Genomic DNA, 11,856 nt, shown 5'->3' on the forward strand with positions numbered 1-11,856 from the left:
ATTTTACCACAGTCTGTAACAGGCTGTGTGTATAGGCTGCTGATCATTTTCATGTGTTTGTCTTTGTAGTTTTTGAGCTAAAAGCAACAAAGCTGACTATGGTTTTGGTCAGCTTGCTATTTTTCTCATAAAGTTCCACTTTCCCAGAAGAAAGTCTTTCTAAAGACACTATTATGTCTGCAGGGGAACAAGATACCAACGAATACTACCTCTCACTCGATGACAAGTGAGGCCGCTCCTGATCTGTGAATATAGCCACCTATTCTGCCTGGCTAGCTCTTATACATCTCACTCAGCTACCTGTCCTCCTCAATGACAAGTGAAACCTCGCCTTATGTGTGACCTTAGATAAGGTACAGACCAGCACCTGTACCTCTCCCTCAGCTACCTGTCCCCCTCGATTACGACTCATCTGTTCACCTCGTTGCCGATCCAGTCACCTCCAGTCTTGCAACCTCCACTCACCTGGGCCTCTCACTTCCACCTGGGTACGCCAGCTCCAGCAGTGCATCCACTCTTCTGCCAGTGACGCCAATCCAGCCACCTCCAGCCCTGCAACCACCACTCACCGGGGTATCTTACCTCCACCTGGGTACACCAGCACCAGCAGAAATTCCACTCTGCCTGCCTGCCTTCCCCAGCTGAGCTCTACCTGCCTGTAATTTTGTTACTGTTTGAACGAACTTAAACCGTTAATAAAACTTTCTTCTCAATCACCTCCACTTCTGTGTCTACATTCTGAGTCCACTCCCTAGTTCAGCCATGACACTTGAATCTACACAAAGCCTATGCTTTAGGCTACGCAAGTAGCCTACGCCATTGTGAGCATTTATACTTGTGTGCTGGTGTGTCTATGTCACCCTGCAATTACACTGCCAACTAGCGTTTTGGCGGTGGGGTTTCTAGGCCACTGCATTGCATTTCTTCACCGCTTACTAACAATGGTAACTCATATTGGAGTTAAAACTAACAGATGCTAAACAGCTGTTACTTTTACTGAAATTACTGCAATGCAGATAAGAAAGGAGATGGTCGTATTACCATTGAACCAACTCAGGCAGAACAAGGGGGATCTTCAATGAGAAATATGAATGAGGAAATGCGATGCAACCAATCACAACTGCTGCAGTCTGCATCACCACGATGTATAGTTACATATCTGGTGCATGTCAGGCTGCAGTATAGGCTATGACATAGATTCAATGCAGAATCATAAATCAATCTTAATATGTGGAAATAAAAGATAATATCTCTGGTTCTGCTACGCTCTGTGTCCCCACTGATTTAGCAGTGTCCATCCTGGTCTTCAGTTAGAGTGGACTTGTAATCATTAAGCAATAAAAGGTCATCAATCAGAAGTGGGTGGACGACTGGCAGAGGACATTAGGATATGGTTTGAAAGACTAAACTTAGCACTTGCCATTTGCTAGTAAATGGACCTTGAATTAAGTTATACTCAAGACTTTTTACATAGAGAAGTTACATGAAATATCAAAAGACAAGTGTTGTCACTTGCTGTATTTAACCATATAATGAGCACCTGGTTAAATATAAAAGAAAAAAATGCTCCTTATGGGAGAGTTTGTTGGTTAGGTTTGTTTTGAGTCAGGGATGCTGTGCTGGGACTATAACATCCATGACTAATACTCTCTGTCAACAGCTGAGCCCCATCAGGCTACACACACAGAGCTCATCAGATTCTTTTACAATGGAGTGTGAAAAACAACCATGTTTCACAACGCAAAAGAAACTTTCATATTGTCTGTGCCTTTCATGAGCTAAGCCACCCAGCTTTTCTTCTTGGCAGAACAAAAGTAGCCCAACGCCTTCATCTCCTTCAATCTGTTGAAGCTGCTGGGCCAAAGACTGACAACAGTCTGGCAGTGCTTCTCTTCAAGAGGAGGAGAAGTTCATTACAACTACCACACAGCCGTCCATCAGACAGGGGGAGGCTCAGGGATTAGCTATTTTGCTGAGCTAATTTCCACAACTGGAGCACATCTGTCAATCAGGCAACGCACAGAGTCCCATTTGTTTATTGTACTCTCCTGCTTATTATCGCCAGGAGAAGCAGATAGCTTTTACCTGACAAAAAGCAGTGACACAAATGATCACTTTGCTCTGCTTTCAGCCTTTTATTGACGAAGTCAGTGTAAATCAATAAAAGTAATGGAATAGAAGAACAGAGCACTGTCCATCTTTAAGTCTTAAGGTACAATATATTTCATTCCACCTGCATTTACATTTTCAAGTCATATAATAAATAAATAATAGATCAGCGGTAATGCCAGAAATAGGAAAAACAACGTAAATATTGCACAAGCATTTAGGCTGTGGTCAAAAAGATCATTCACTTTGAATTTCAATTTCAGTTTTATTTATACAGCACCAAATCACAACAAAATCATCTCAGGACACTTTACAAAGTAAGGTTTAGATATTATTAATATTTTTTCATAGAGGAACATTTCAACAAACCTCCCTTGAGCAAGCACTTGGCAACAGTGGAGAGGAAAAACAGAAGAAACCTCCAACAGACCCCAGCTCTTCTGCCTCGACTGGTTGGGGTGAGTGGATAGAGGAGAGAGAAAAGAAAAGAAAAGAAACAAGGCACAACCAACACAATAACAAACAATCAGAGAGGAGGCACGACGTTAGTTATGCATAATAGTGACACGACAAAAAAAATCAAAGTATTCATGTACTGCTGCTCAATGTTTTTACTGTTTCAGAACAACCCAAAAATGTGGTTACCTTCTCTGTATACAGTTATGCTCTTTATATACTGCAGATGTTTAAAAACTGTGAGGGACAATAGCAGGGATTAGCAGAGGAAGAAACATGAGGCAAATGCACTTTGTGGGGTGAAGGGAAGGGTTCTAAAAAACAACACAAGGTTAGTTACTGAATTCTGACCATTTACTAAAATAATCACTTGCTGAAAAGAAAGTGCAGATATGATACATATATTTGTTGATTCAGTATGTCTTAGGCTTTTCACCACATTTTTTGTGTTTTTTAGTGTCTTGCAGCACCGGTTTATGCATATACTTAATTTGTAATTTAGCCAGTAAGACCACGAGATAATTTAATAACAAGATAATAATAATTTCATAACACCCTTGCAACAAAGTTAATTACACCTTGACAGCAACATATGACATTACGACAGCCGAACAATATGAATCTATAAAATCAGCATGGATAAGAAATGCCCTTTCTTAAATGGGACATACTGTACTACACCCATTTTCAACTTTCAATTTTTGTTTCAGGGGTCTACTAGAAAAGGTTTATATGCTTTAAAGTTCATAAAACTCATTAATCTCCTCTTGATGCCCTTTCGTACAGTAGCTCTTTTCACCCTCTGTTTTAGATCCTATCTCTTTAAAGCCCCCAACCGAAATGACCAGTCTGTTCATATTAGTCAGCTGCCACCTGCTACCAGCTCCAAGCTGTGTTTCTGATGTATAAAGTGTGCTGTAGTGCTGTTTGAGGTCCAAAAATACAAACTGGTATCCAATGTTGCAGTAGCAACAACAGAGACACTTTCCTATAGACACTGGTCACTGGCATTGGAGTACCTGTATCTGTTGGGCATGCTCCAGTGCTGGAGCAGGCTGGACCTGGACCCTACATAACTGCCTCGTTTTCTCTTCTCTGTTTGCCAGATAGTCATCAGCATCCAATGCTTTGCTGTGCATTAATGTCCTCATCGATCACCGGGTCTGCATCATACCTAATCTAATCTTTGACTCCTCATATGCCTAGCAGTTGTTGTTCCTGATGTTTTCTAGAAATTCCATTGTTCCTGTCTTCTACTATCAGTTACTTGACCCTTTTTGCCTGTTGAACCTGCTGCCTGTCTAGTCCCAGGCTGCCACATAAACCCTCTGATTGGCCTAGTTATCCCTGAACCGGTTTTGACTAATGTACCTCTATGCCATCTGCCTATGCCTCTGCCTGTTCTCCCATGTTTTTGTATTCTCTGAACTTGGTGCATTTTCATGTTTTCATCTAAAGAGGACTGTATCAGTTTGTTTTTGGTGCCTTGTGCATACTTTTCATTTGTGAGAGGAGAGTTCCTACTTGTTTCCAGCTACTTTGATTATCAGTCCTTTTATGTTGTGTTCTTGGCCTGGTGGATGACTATCATGTCCAACCTGTGTACTGTTTTCCTATGGAGAAGATCTTCTGCAGTTATCGCTTGATCTGTGTATCAACCCTATCTCATTCAATTTTAGACCGACTCCGATTAATACCTGGATGAGAGACTATCTAAAGAGACCTGTGACCCATCGACCTCAGTACAACTTCCTCTGACAATCCAGAGGCAGCCTCCCGGTCTCTCCTGCATAGCTGTCTTCCACATTTCCAGCTGTGGTGCAACTCCACCCACCCATCCACCCATAGTTCTTTAATAAATGTCTTAACCCTAACATTGTGAGGTTGGCTCCTAATTTGTATGTGTGTGTGTGTGTGTGTGTGTGGGGGGGGGGGTTCTTTCATTCAGCCTGAAAGATAAACATGGAAACTCTGCCAAATAATGTGCAAGTATAGTGGCTCTAGCTATAGTCGAGTAGAGCCAATGTGGAACATTTACATAATGGCCATCTACAGTATGTGAGGGTTCTAAAAACAGCCATTTCTTTAAGACAGTAATATTACTGTTTCCATTTCTGAAAAGGGCTCTAATTCTCATGTTTATCATCCTCCCACACTTCACTTACAGTGAGAGAACAACACTCACCTGAGACAGTCGTAGTTCAACAAAACGCCTGAGCTGCTAAACAGCATCAAGGTAAATGTACTGTACAGTATGCACCTCAGTATTGTTTGTTTGGTTGAGGGCTACTTGATGTGGAACCTCATCTCTGTTGATGTCACAGGCAGAGCAGAACCAAGTTCCCGTCTTTTCTCTCTACAAATGAAGCAGAAACACAAGCCCCCCATCATTGTTATTCCAATCACAGCATCTGACAAACAGCCATCTCCAAAAAAGCCCCTGACACATAATGAGATGTGAAATATAATAAGCAGAGTTGGCACGAGGCAATTTCAAAATCCACTGTCTGTTTTTTCCTCTTGCTCTGTTATTTATCATGTTTTTGTTTTATCTGCTTTCCCCCTCTGCCTCTGTGTCCCTCACTCTGTGCCAAACATTGTTTCCATGAGATGGGCATCCCTCAGTTCTTCAGGGATTGAGGGATCAATGAGATGCCCTGTTCTCAGATTATTTCTTGCAAAAGAATGTCAGAATGCACAGAAGATGATGGTTTTTCATCTACTACAATTTGATGTTGCTGTTATGTGGTGCCAAGATTAGCGTGAGCAGATCTGATTTAAGATGAGGTTTTTTTCACTTGAGTTGTCATAAACATGCAAAAAGCTAAACCAAAAAACAAACAAACAAACAAAACATCTCAACAACCTATTCAGATATATTCAGGCAACAAGAGTTTAAAGGACAAACAGTGGGACTTTACACTTGCATGTTGCACTATCACTCACAACACATTAAGACAGGGGTTTTCAGCCAGTGGTCCGCACCCCCCTGGTGACCTTGTATTCAGTAATGTAGTTTCACTGAAGGTTTCACTGAATCTATTGTTTAATTTTATTTTAAAAATGTATTTCTTTATTACAAATGCAATTTGCACATTGCATAAGCAGTAGGCAAAATGATTATTAAATATTTCTGTCATGTTACACATCATATATTAATGTATTGCAAATTATTCACCCACAGGCTTTAAATGAAGCTAATTCTTGACCTTGAGAATAGTAGTTTGACCAAACAGTCCAAACTCAAGGTTTGTTTGCCTGCTTATTTCTAGTGGCGTTCAACTGTGTCACACAGACTCCATCGGCAAATGGGAGTTTGCTCAGTTTCAAAGGAAATGGGTTGTTTGACGTGAGATCAGTAGTGGCCAAATATAATGTACTGTACGTATAATTCAACAAATGTTAGAAGTTCTGCAAACAATGCCCCCTACTCCCAGCACACTACTGAATATTACAGGTAACTGACTGAAGGTCTGTGGCCTATTACATAACATACATTCTTTATACCTTTAATATATAAGCAAAACAAAAAAAGCATTATTATTTTATACCTGCTGTACAAATGTTTGTGTAGCTTCCTTGATCAGGGATTTTCAGATTAAAGTGTGGATCCATAGAAACATGGAAGCATTTTATTTGCATTTGCTTAAAATTTATGTCAAAGTACCTACTTCTAAAATAATCACATACAAACTTACTTATAGAATATAATATACAATTAAGCAAAGCTGACTAAAAGTAAAGTGCTCAGGTCTAGGTGCAACTCTCAGCAGGCCTCAGACCTTAAAGGTGCATTAACTGACAGGAATCATAAAGAATTACACAGATCATCTCTGACACATGTATGTATGACTTTACCCCACAAAGTGCACGGGTTTTTTATTTTATTTTATTTTTTTGAACCTCTGACAGCTGAAAATAAATTAGGTAGAGCACCTTTAAGGTGGGCCATGAATACTACCTATCCGTTCTATTCATTCTGCTCATTAGTGATTGAGTGGTACAAATCTCCTTCAAGTACTGCATTCACCCAGTTGGGTTGAGTTTATTTGCAGCACTTGAATGATACAAAAGCACAAAGAGGGTAATTACGTATATCAGCATGGAGAAATTAAGACAACTCATTATGAAAGCACAAGGACGAGAGCTCCGCAAATGTATTTAAGTGTGTTTTGATGGCATATCTGCAACGAAGAGAGCATTCATCAGTGATAGGTCAGGAGAAAAATACTCTCCAGCCAGCTGGCTGGATTCCCAGCCGTTCTACTATATAGTGCATATGTGCAGGTCATGAACAGTATGGGGGTCTGGGGGTCACACAGAAGAAGAAAATGTAGGCATGTTAAACAGCAGTGAACGGAATTGTCTAAAAAAGCTTTTAATGTAAACCTGGTCTGGGATTCATCATCACTCACTACTAATGTGGAGGCAAAGTGGTACTGATTTGTGCAGGACTCACATCATTTTGTGCTGTGCAGGCAAGTAGGGCAAGATAATGCAACACCTATTCATATGTATTCAGTACTAGATCATACCATGCATATCAGATGCAGATTATTATGCTTTCACTTATTCCCAGGTTATGCTTGCACTTGCTCATTTTTTCAATGATCATTAAATATATGTCAATAGAATACAGAGAATTTAGTTTTACTCTTGTATGTTTGACTGAGGGTATTAATTTCTTCCATAGGTCTAATAGTCTTTTTCAGTCCAAAATGGTGAATGCATAGATCCTCTGCTGGGCGCTGGTGTTGCAAAGGAATGTTCAGTTAGCTTTCAAGTTCTTTGGCGGCACGTACATCACACGTGGTTCCATGACCGTCCTACCAAGAAGCACCTACTCCACGTCTGGTTTGGGGGTCACTCCTGGACCTCACCTGTTTCTTAGCTCAGCTTTTGTTGAAAAAATGTAGAAAAAAAAAATCAACTGGACTTGGTTTTAGGTTGAAGATGAACCAGTTATTAGTTTCATGGGTTCACTTACTTTTTCCACTACCATTTTGAATGTTGAATGATTGTGTTCAGTAAAGACATGAAAGATCAGAATTTTTTGTGTGTTTTTGTAGGCACATTATATTTGTCATTACTCTTGACTTAGATGAAAATCAGATCACATTTTATGACAAATTAATTCAGAAAACCATAAAATTCCAAAAGGTTCACATACTTTTTCTTGCCACTGTATATATCTGTCATTTTTTCTTTATTATAATAATTTAAAAAATCCACATTTTGCCTTTTCCAAATGACATCCACTTTTGATTAAGATAGAGACTCTGTAATAGTTATCAATCTTGTGACCTTCCAAGCATAGGATGGCTTCTCCAACTGATAACTCACCCCCAACCTCTAATGATTGCAGGGCTCATCATGACTGCTCGCTCCCAGCTGCAAGGCTATTATGTTTCATAAAAACTGATGCCCCTTCAAACAACATCTAGCAGCACATGCATGACTGTGTGTTTGTGTGCGTGAGTTGGGGTGAGAGTAAGTTGTTGTGAGGGTGACAGAATCATGTTACCACCATGCTATTGACCACAGGGCTTGTCTTCCTGCAGCAGACACAACATTAATAAAGCTTTCGCACAGCATTTACTCACATATCAGATACTGGTATCTGGAAGGAAATAACAAAAAAGAGAGCCAAATGGGAAGAGGTGCCAGATGTAGAGTACCCATATCTGTAAATCATTTCAACAAACAAAAACAGGAGCATTTACCATCTTTTCATTCAACTGATAAATCAGTGTGGTGTCATCCACTTCTGACATGTTGGATCCCATACAGCTTATTTAATAAAATTAAATAGCACTGGAGTAATTTCTCCATCTGTAAAATGTGAAGCCTTGCTTTGTGCGATCTTTAGCAGAAATCAGGCCATTTAGTTTTATTTACTAAAAGAAAGCTGCAAAAATGTGATCATGCCATAAAAAAACAAAAACACAAGACTGACTAAAGGAAGAAATAATGCCAAACATTGATTGCAGAGTACTATAATAGGACACAGACTATTTAGGGACTACATTTAAAAATAAGTAAATTTGGAGGATTACTAAGATTTTGGTCAAGTTGCCCTAAACACATACATTTTGTACAGTTGCAAAATAATTAACAAGATAAGAACATTTTTTGCTCCACATTAATTTTATGTCATAAAAATGGCTGCATCAAAGTAGATCCATTAGGGCAATCTACTTTCATGATTATCACACTGTCAGTGAGACGATTGTATTAACATGAGAATGTTTGCTTTACTACTTTAATGTATGTCATGAGTCAAGACTAGAGGGATAGCAAGTGGGAAATATAGAGTTCAAGGATGCAGACCTACTTCTGGTCAGTCACCTTTCTCATTAAAATACTAGCAATTATTGGACACCTTAGCACTGGATTTACAGTCACAACAAGAACTCAGTTTTCTCTGCTGAAACAATGGCCTAGATAACAAAAATGTGGACTATGAACAACTTTGACCGGAGTGTTAGATTCAGTTGTCAAATATGTACTTAAATACTTTACCCATAAGCTCACATTTTCACACGTCACATTTTTGTAACTGTTAAAATAATTATGTACAACACATACACATATAGGCACTTGTACATTAACGAGTAGACAGTTGATTTTGTCAGTCATATTTTTTCTGTTGATTTTGTTTATTAATGCAACTGTTCAGATGTTTTAATCCTGATTTAAAACCTAACCTGGAATGTAGGGTTCCAAATTAGATTTAAGTAGATGTCTATCTGCGAGGTCCTTGTTGTTAAAAAACAACAACAAAAATTTTTTTTAAATCCTCAACTATTTTAAGAAAATGATATTTAACTTTGACTTTTGGTTCGTAATGTTCAAATCAAAGAAGTACTAATATCAACCTTCCAGAGCCTGTGCCTTGCTCCAGCTTCCCAGAGTAAACAGGAGCCTCGTTCCCCGCTAAACATTTATTACACGCTGTCTGCTCATAACAAACCTCAACATGCAAGGCTGCAGAGGCTAATGGGATTGCACCATATGTGCCTGCATATTGCACACATTCATCTTGTGTAGAGGTGTACTGTTTTTTCCTTTTGTTTTGATGAAATGCATTGACATTTTCACTTGGCAATCACCTCCGATAAGTTCCCTAACCCTTCCTACCCCCCAGACAAACAGGAAAAGAGAAGTAAAGAGAAATCAAATAGATTTCTGTTTGTTTGTTGTCTTTCTCCAACCCCAGAGGGCAGTCTGGATGTGAACGGAGGCCGTCTCAGACCTTTCCGGAGAAAAGCTAATGTCGAAGATAGTGTTATCAGCCCCTGAGGGCTACAGACAGACAACTGACAACTGAATCCAAGACTTAAGAAAAACACTGAGGCTTAATAGTAACTGTTTTACTGGCTGTAAACATTGATCATCCCACTTGTCCGCTACTTTCAAAGCTGGTAGAGCACGATGCTACAGGCTATATTGGTTTGATGTGGGGAAAAAAAAAGAGCAGTTCAAAGGTAAGAATATTGCATTGAGTCGCAGGGAAGCCAGAGGGAGAGAAAGAGCTATTGATAGAGACAGACAGAGAGGCAATCCAGCTCTTTTTAGTATGTCATTTTTCACATTTTAACATGAAGTGAGAGTTAAGGATGAAATAGAGAAAAGAGGAGAAAACAACAAGACCCCTTGTTTCTTTAAATGCAGTAGATGTGACAGATTTAATGTCTGCCAAAATATAGGCTTGATCCTAAAAAAAAAAAACAATGAAAAACAAACCCAAAACTGACAAGCACAATTTACTTGTAGAAAAAATGGGCCTGATCCCAAAAGGGACCCAAAATCAAACAGAACATCAACACTGGCAGCAGCGGTGACGCCCTGGCACAAAACTTCCACAGGTCAACACTTAGCTCTCCAGCCTCCTGTGTGGCAACTGCTTTTCAGTTCTTTGTCATTGGGTCTCTTCAGTTTGTGGGCCTCATTCATACATTTCTGCCATAGCACAGTGAGTTCAAGCGTAAGAACTTGTTTTGCTGAGTTAGACCACAACACAATGTCAGGCCAAAGTGTAGTCCCAGTGATGTGAGATGGAAACCGATGCCTATCTGTGCTTAGTTGGGACAGTGGTGACCTAATGGTTAGAGAAACACGCTTGTGGCCAGAAGGATCACCAGTTCAGTGCCTTAACCCCAAACTGCTCTAGTGGAATAAACAAAAGGCTGGATTAGGGTCACTGTTCTAATGTTTCTTATTGTTGATAAGTGTGACAGGATTGGCTTCTGTGCATCCCTCCTTCTTCCTGTGTGCTGTGGCATGCTGGTAATGACAGAAATGAAGGTGTTGGTAATGAATAGGTGCCTCCTCCATCTGCAGCACCTGCCGCTCTCCTCTCAGATAGATAATTCAAAGCAGGGAGCCTCCCATTGATCAAACACAATGATCGATGAGGGTGTCTGCCTGCCTGTCGAGACAGGGGGTAAATTAACATCCACGTTCTTTTTTTCCAAAGTGCATGCATGCATACACCTGTGAAAATTTTTTCCATGTAGTAATTTGTAGATTACTCATATACCCATCATTCACAATCATTTTTCTTGCATTATCTTTGTAGATGCACATTTTGCAGGTTTACAAATAAACCTGAGCTTTCACTTTGAAAATATGTAACTCTTTGTTTATTCTGTTAATGTTTTCATTTATTGAAGTGTCAAAGTTAGTGAAGGCATTATGTTGGATTAAATATAATTTTCTGCATTGTTTAGACATACATTTACATTTGGGTCACTAAAAATGTAGTTTGGCCACCAAATTTAGGGGCTTGGTGGCCTGTGGGACCAGTGCTTAAATATATTAGTTAGTTCAGTTATTGAGACATTTCACTCTGGATGACCACAAAAAATATAATCAAACAAAAAGCAAATATAATTTGCACAGGATTTATATGAAAAAATGGATCTGATGTGCCACTTAAGAAGCCCACTGTGCTCCCTAGACATTTGACACACATTTCATTTGAGCGCACCTAACTTGCCAACAGACAAATCATAGTTACTGAGTCACCATGCATTGCACTCACAGGCCACTTTATCAGGTACACCTGTACAATTGTATGCACTTCAATGAAACACTTCCACCTTAACATCTATGCTTATGAAACTCAAAATGTTTTGGATTTTGGTGAAACTGTCATGTATGTTTATTATTGTGGTCATAGTGAATGTTGGTGTTGTACTGGACTACATTATATTCAGAGACGTTCCTAATATTCTGACCCTCTCAGTTATGTAGCTGGGGAGGACAAAAATAAATAGACATCTCGAA

This window comes from Monopterus albus, unplaced genomic scaffold, assembly GCF_001952655.1.
Source record: "Monopterus albus unplaced genomic scaffold, M_albus_1.0 scaffold111.1, whole genome shotgun sequence".
NCBI lineage: Eukaryota > Metazoa > Chordata > Actinopteri > Synbranchiformes > Synbranchidae > Monopterus > Monopterus albus.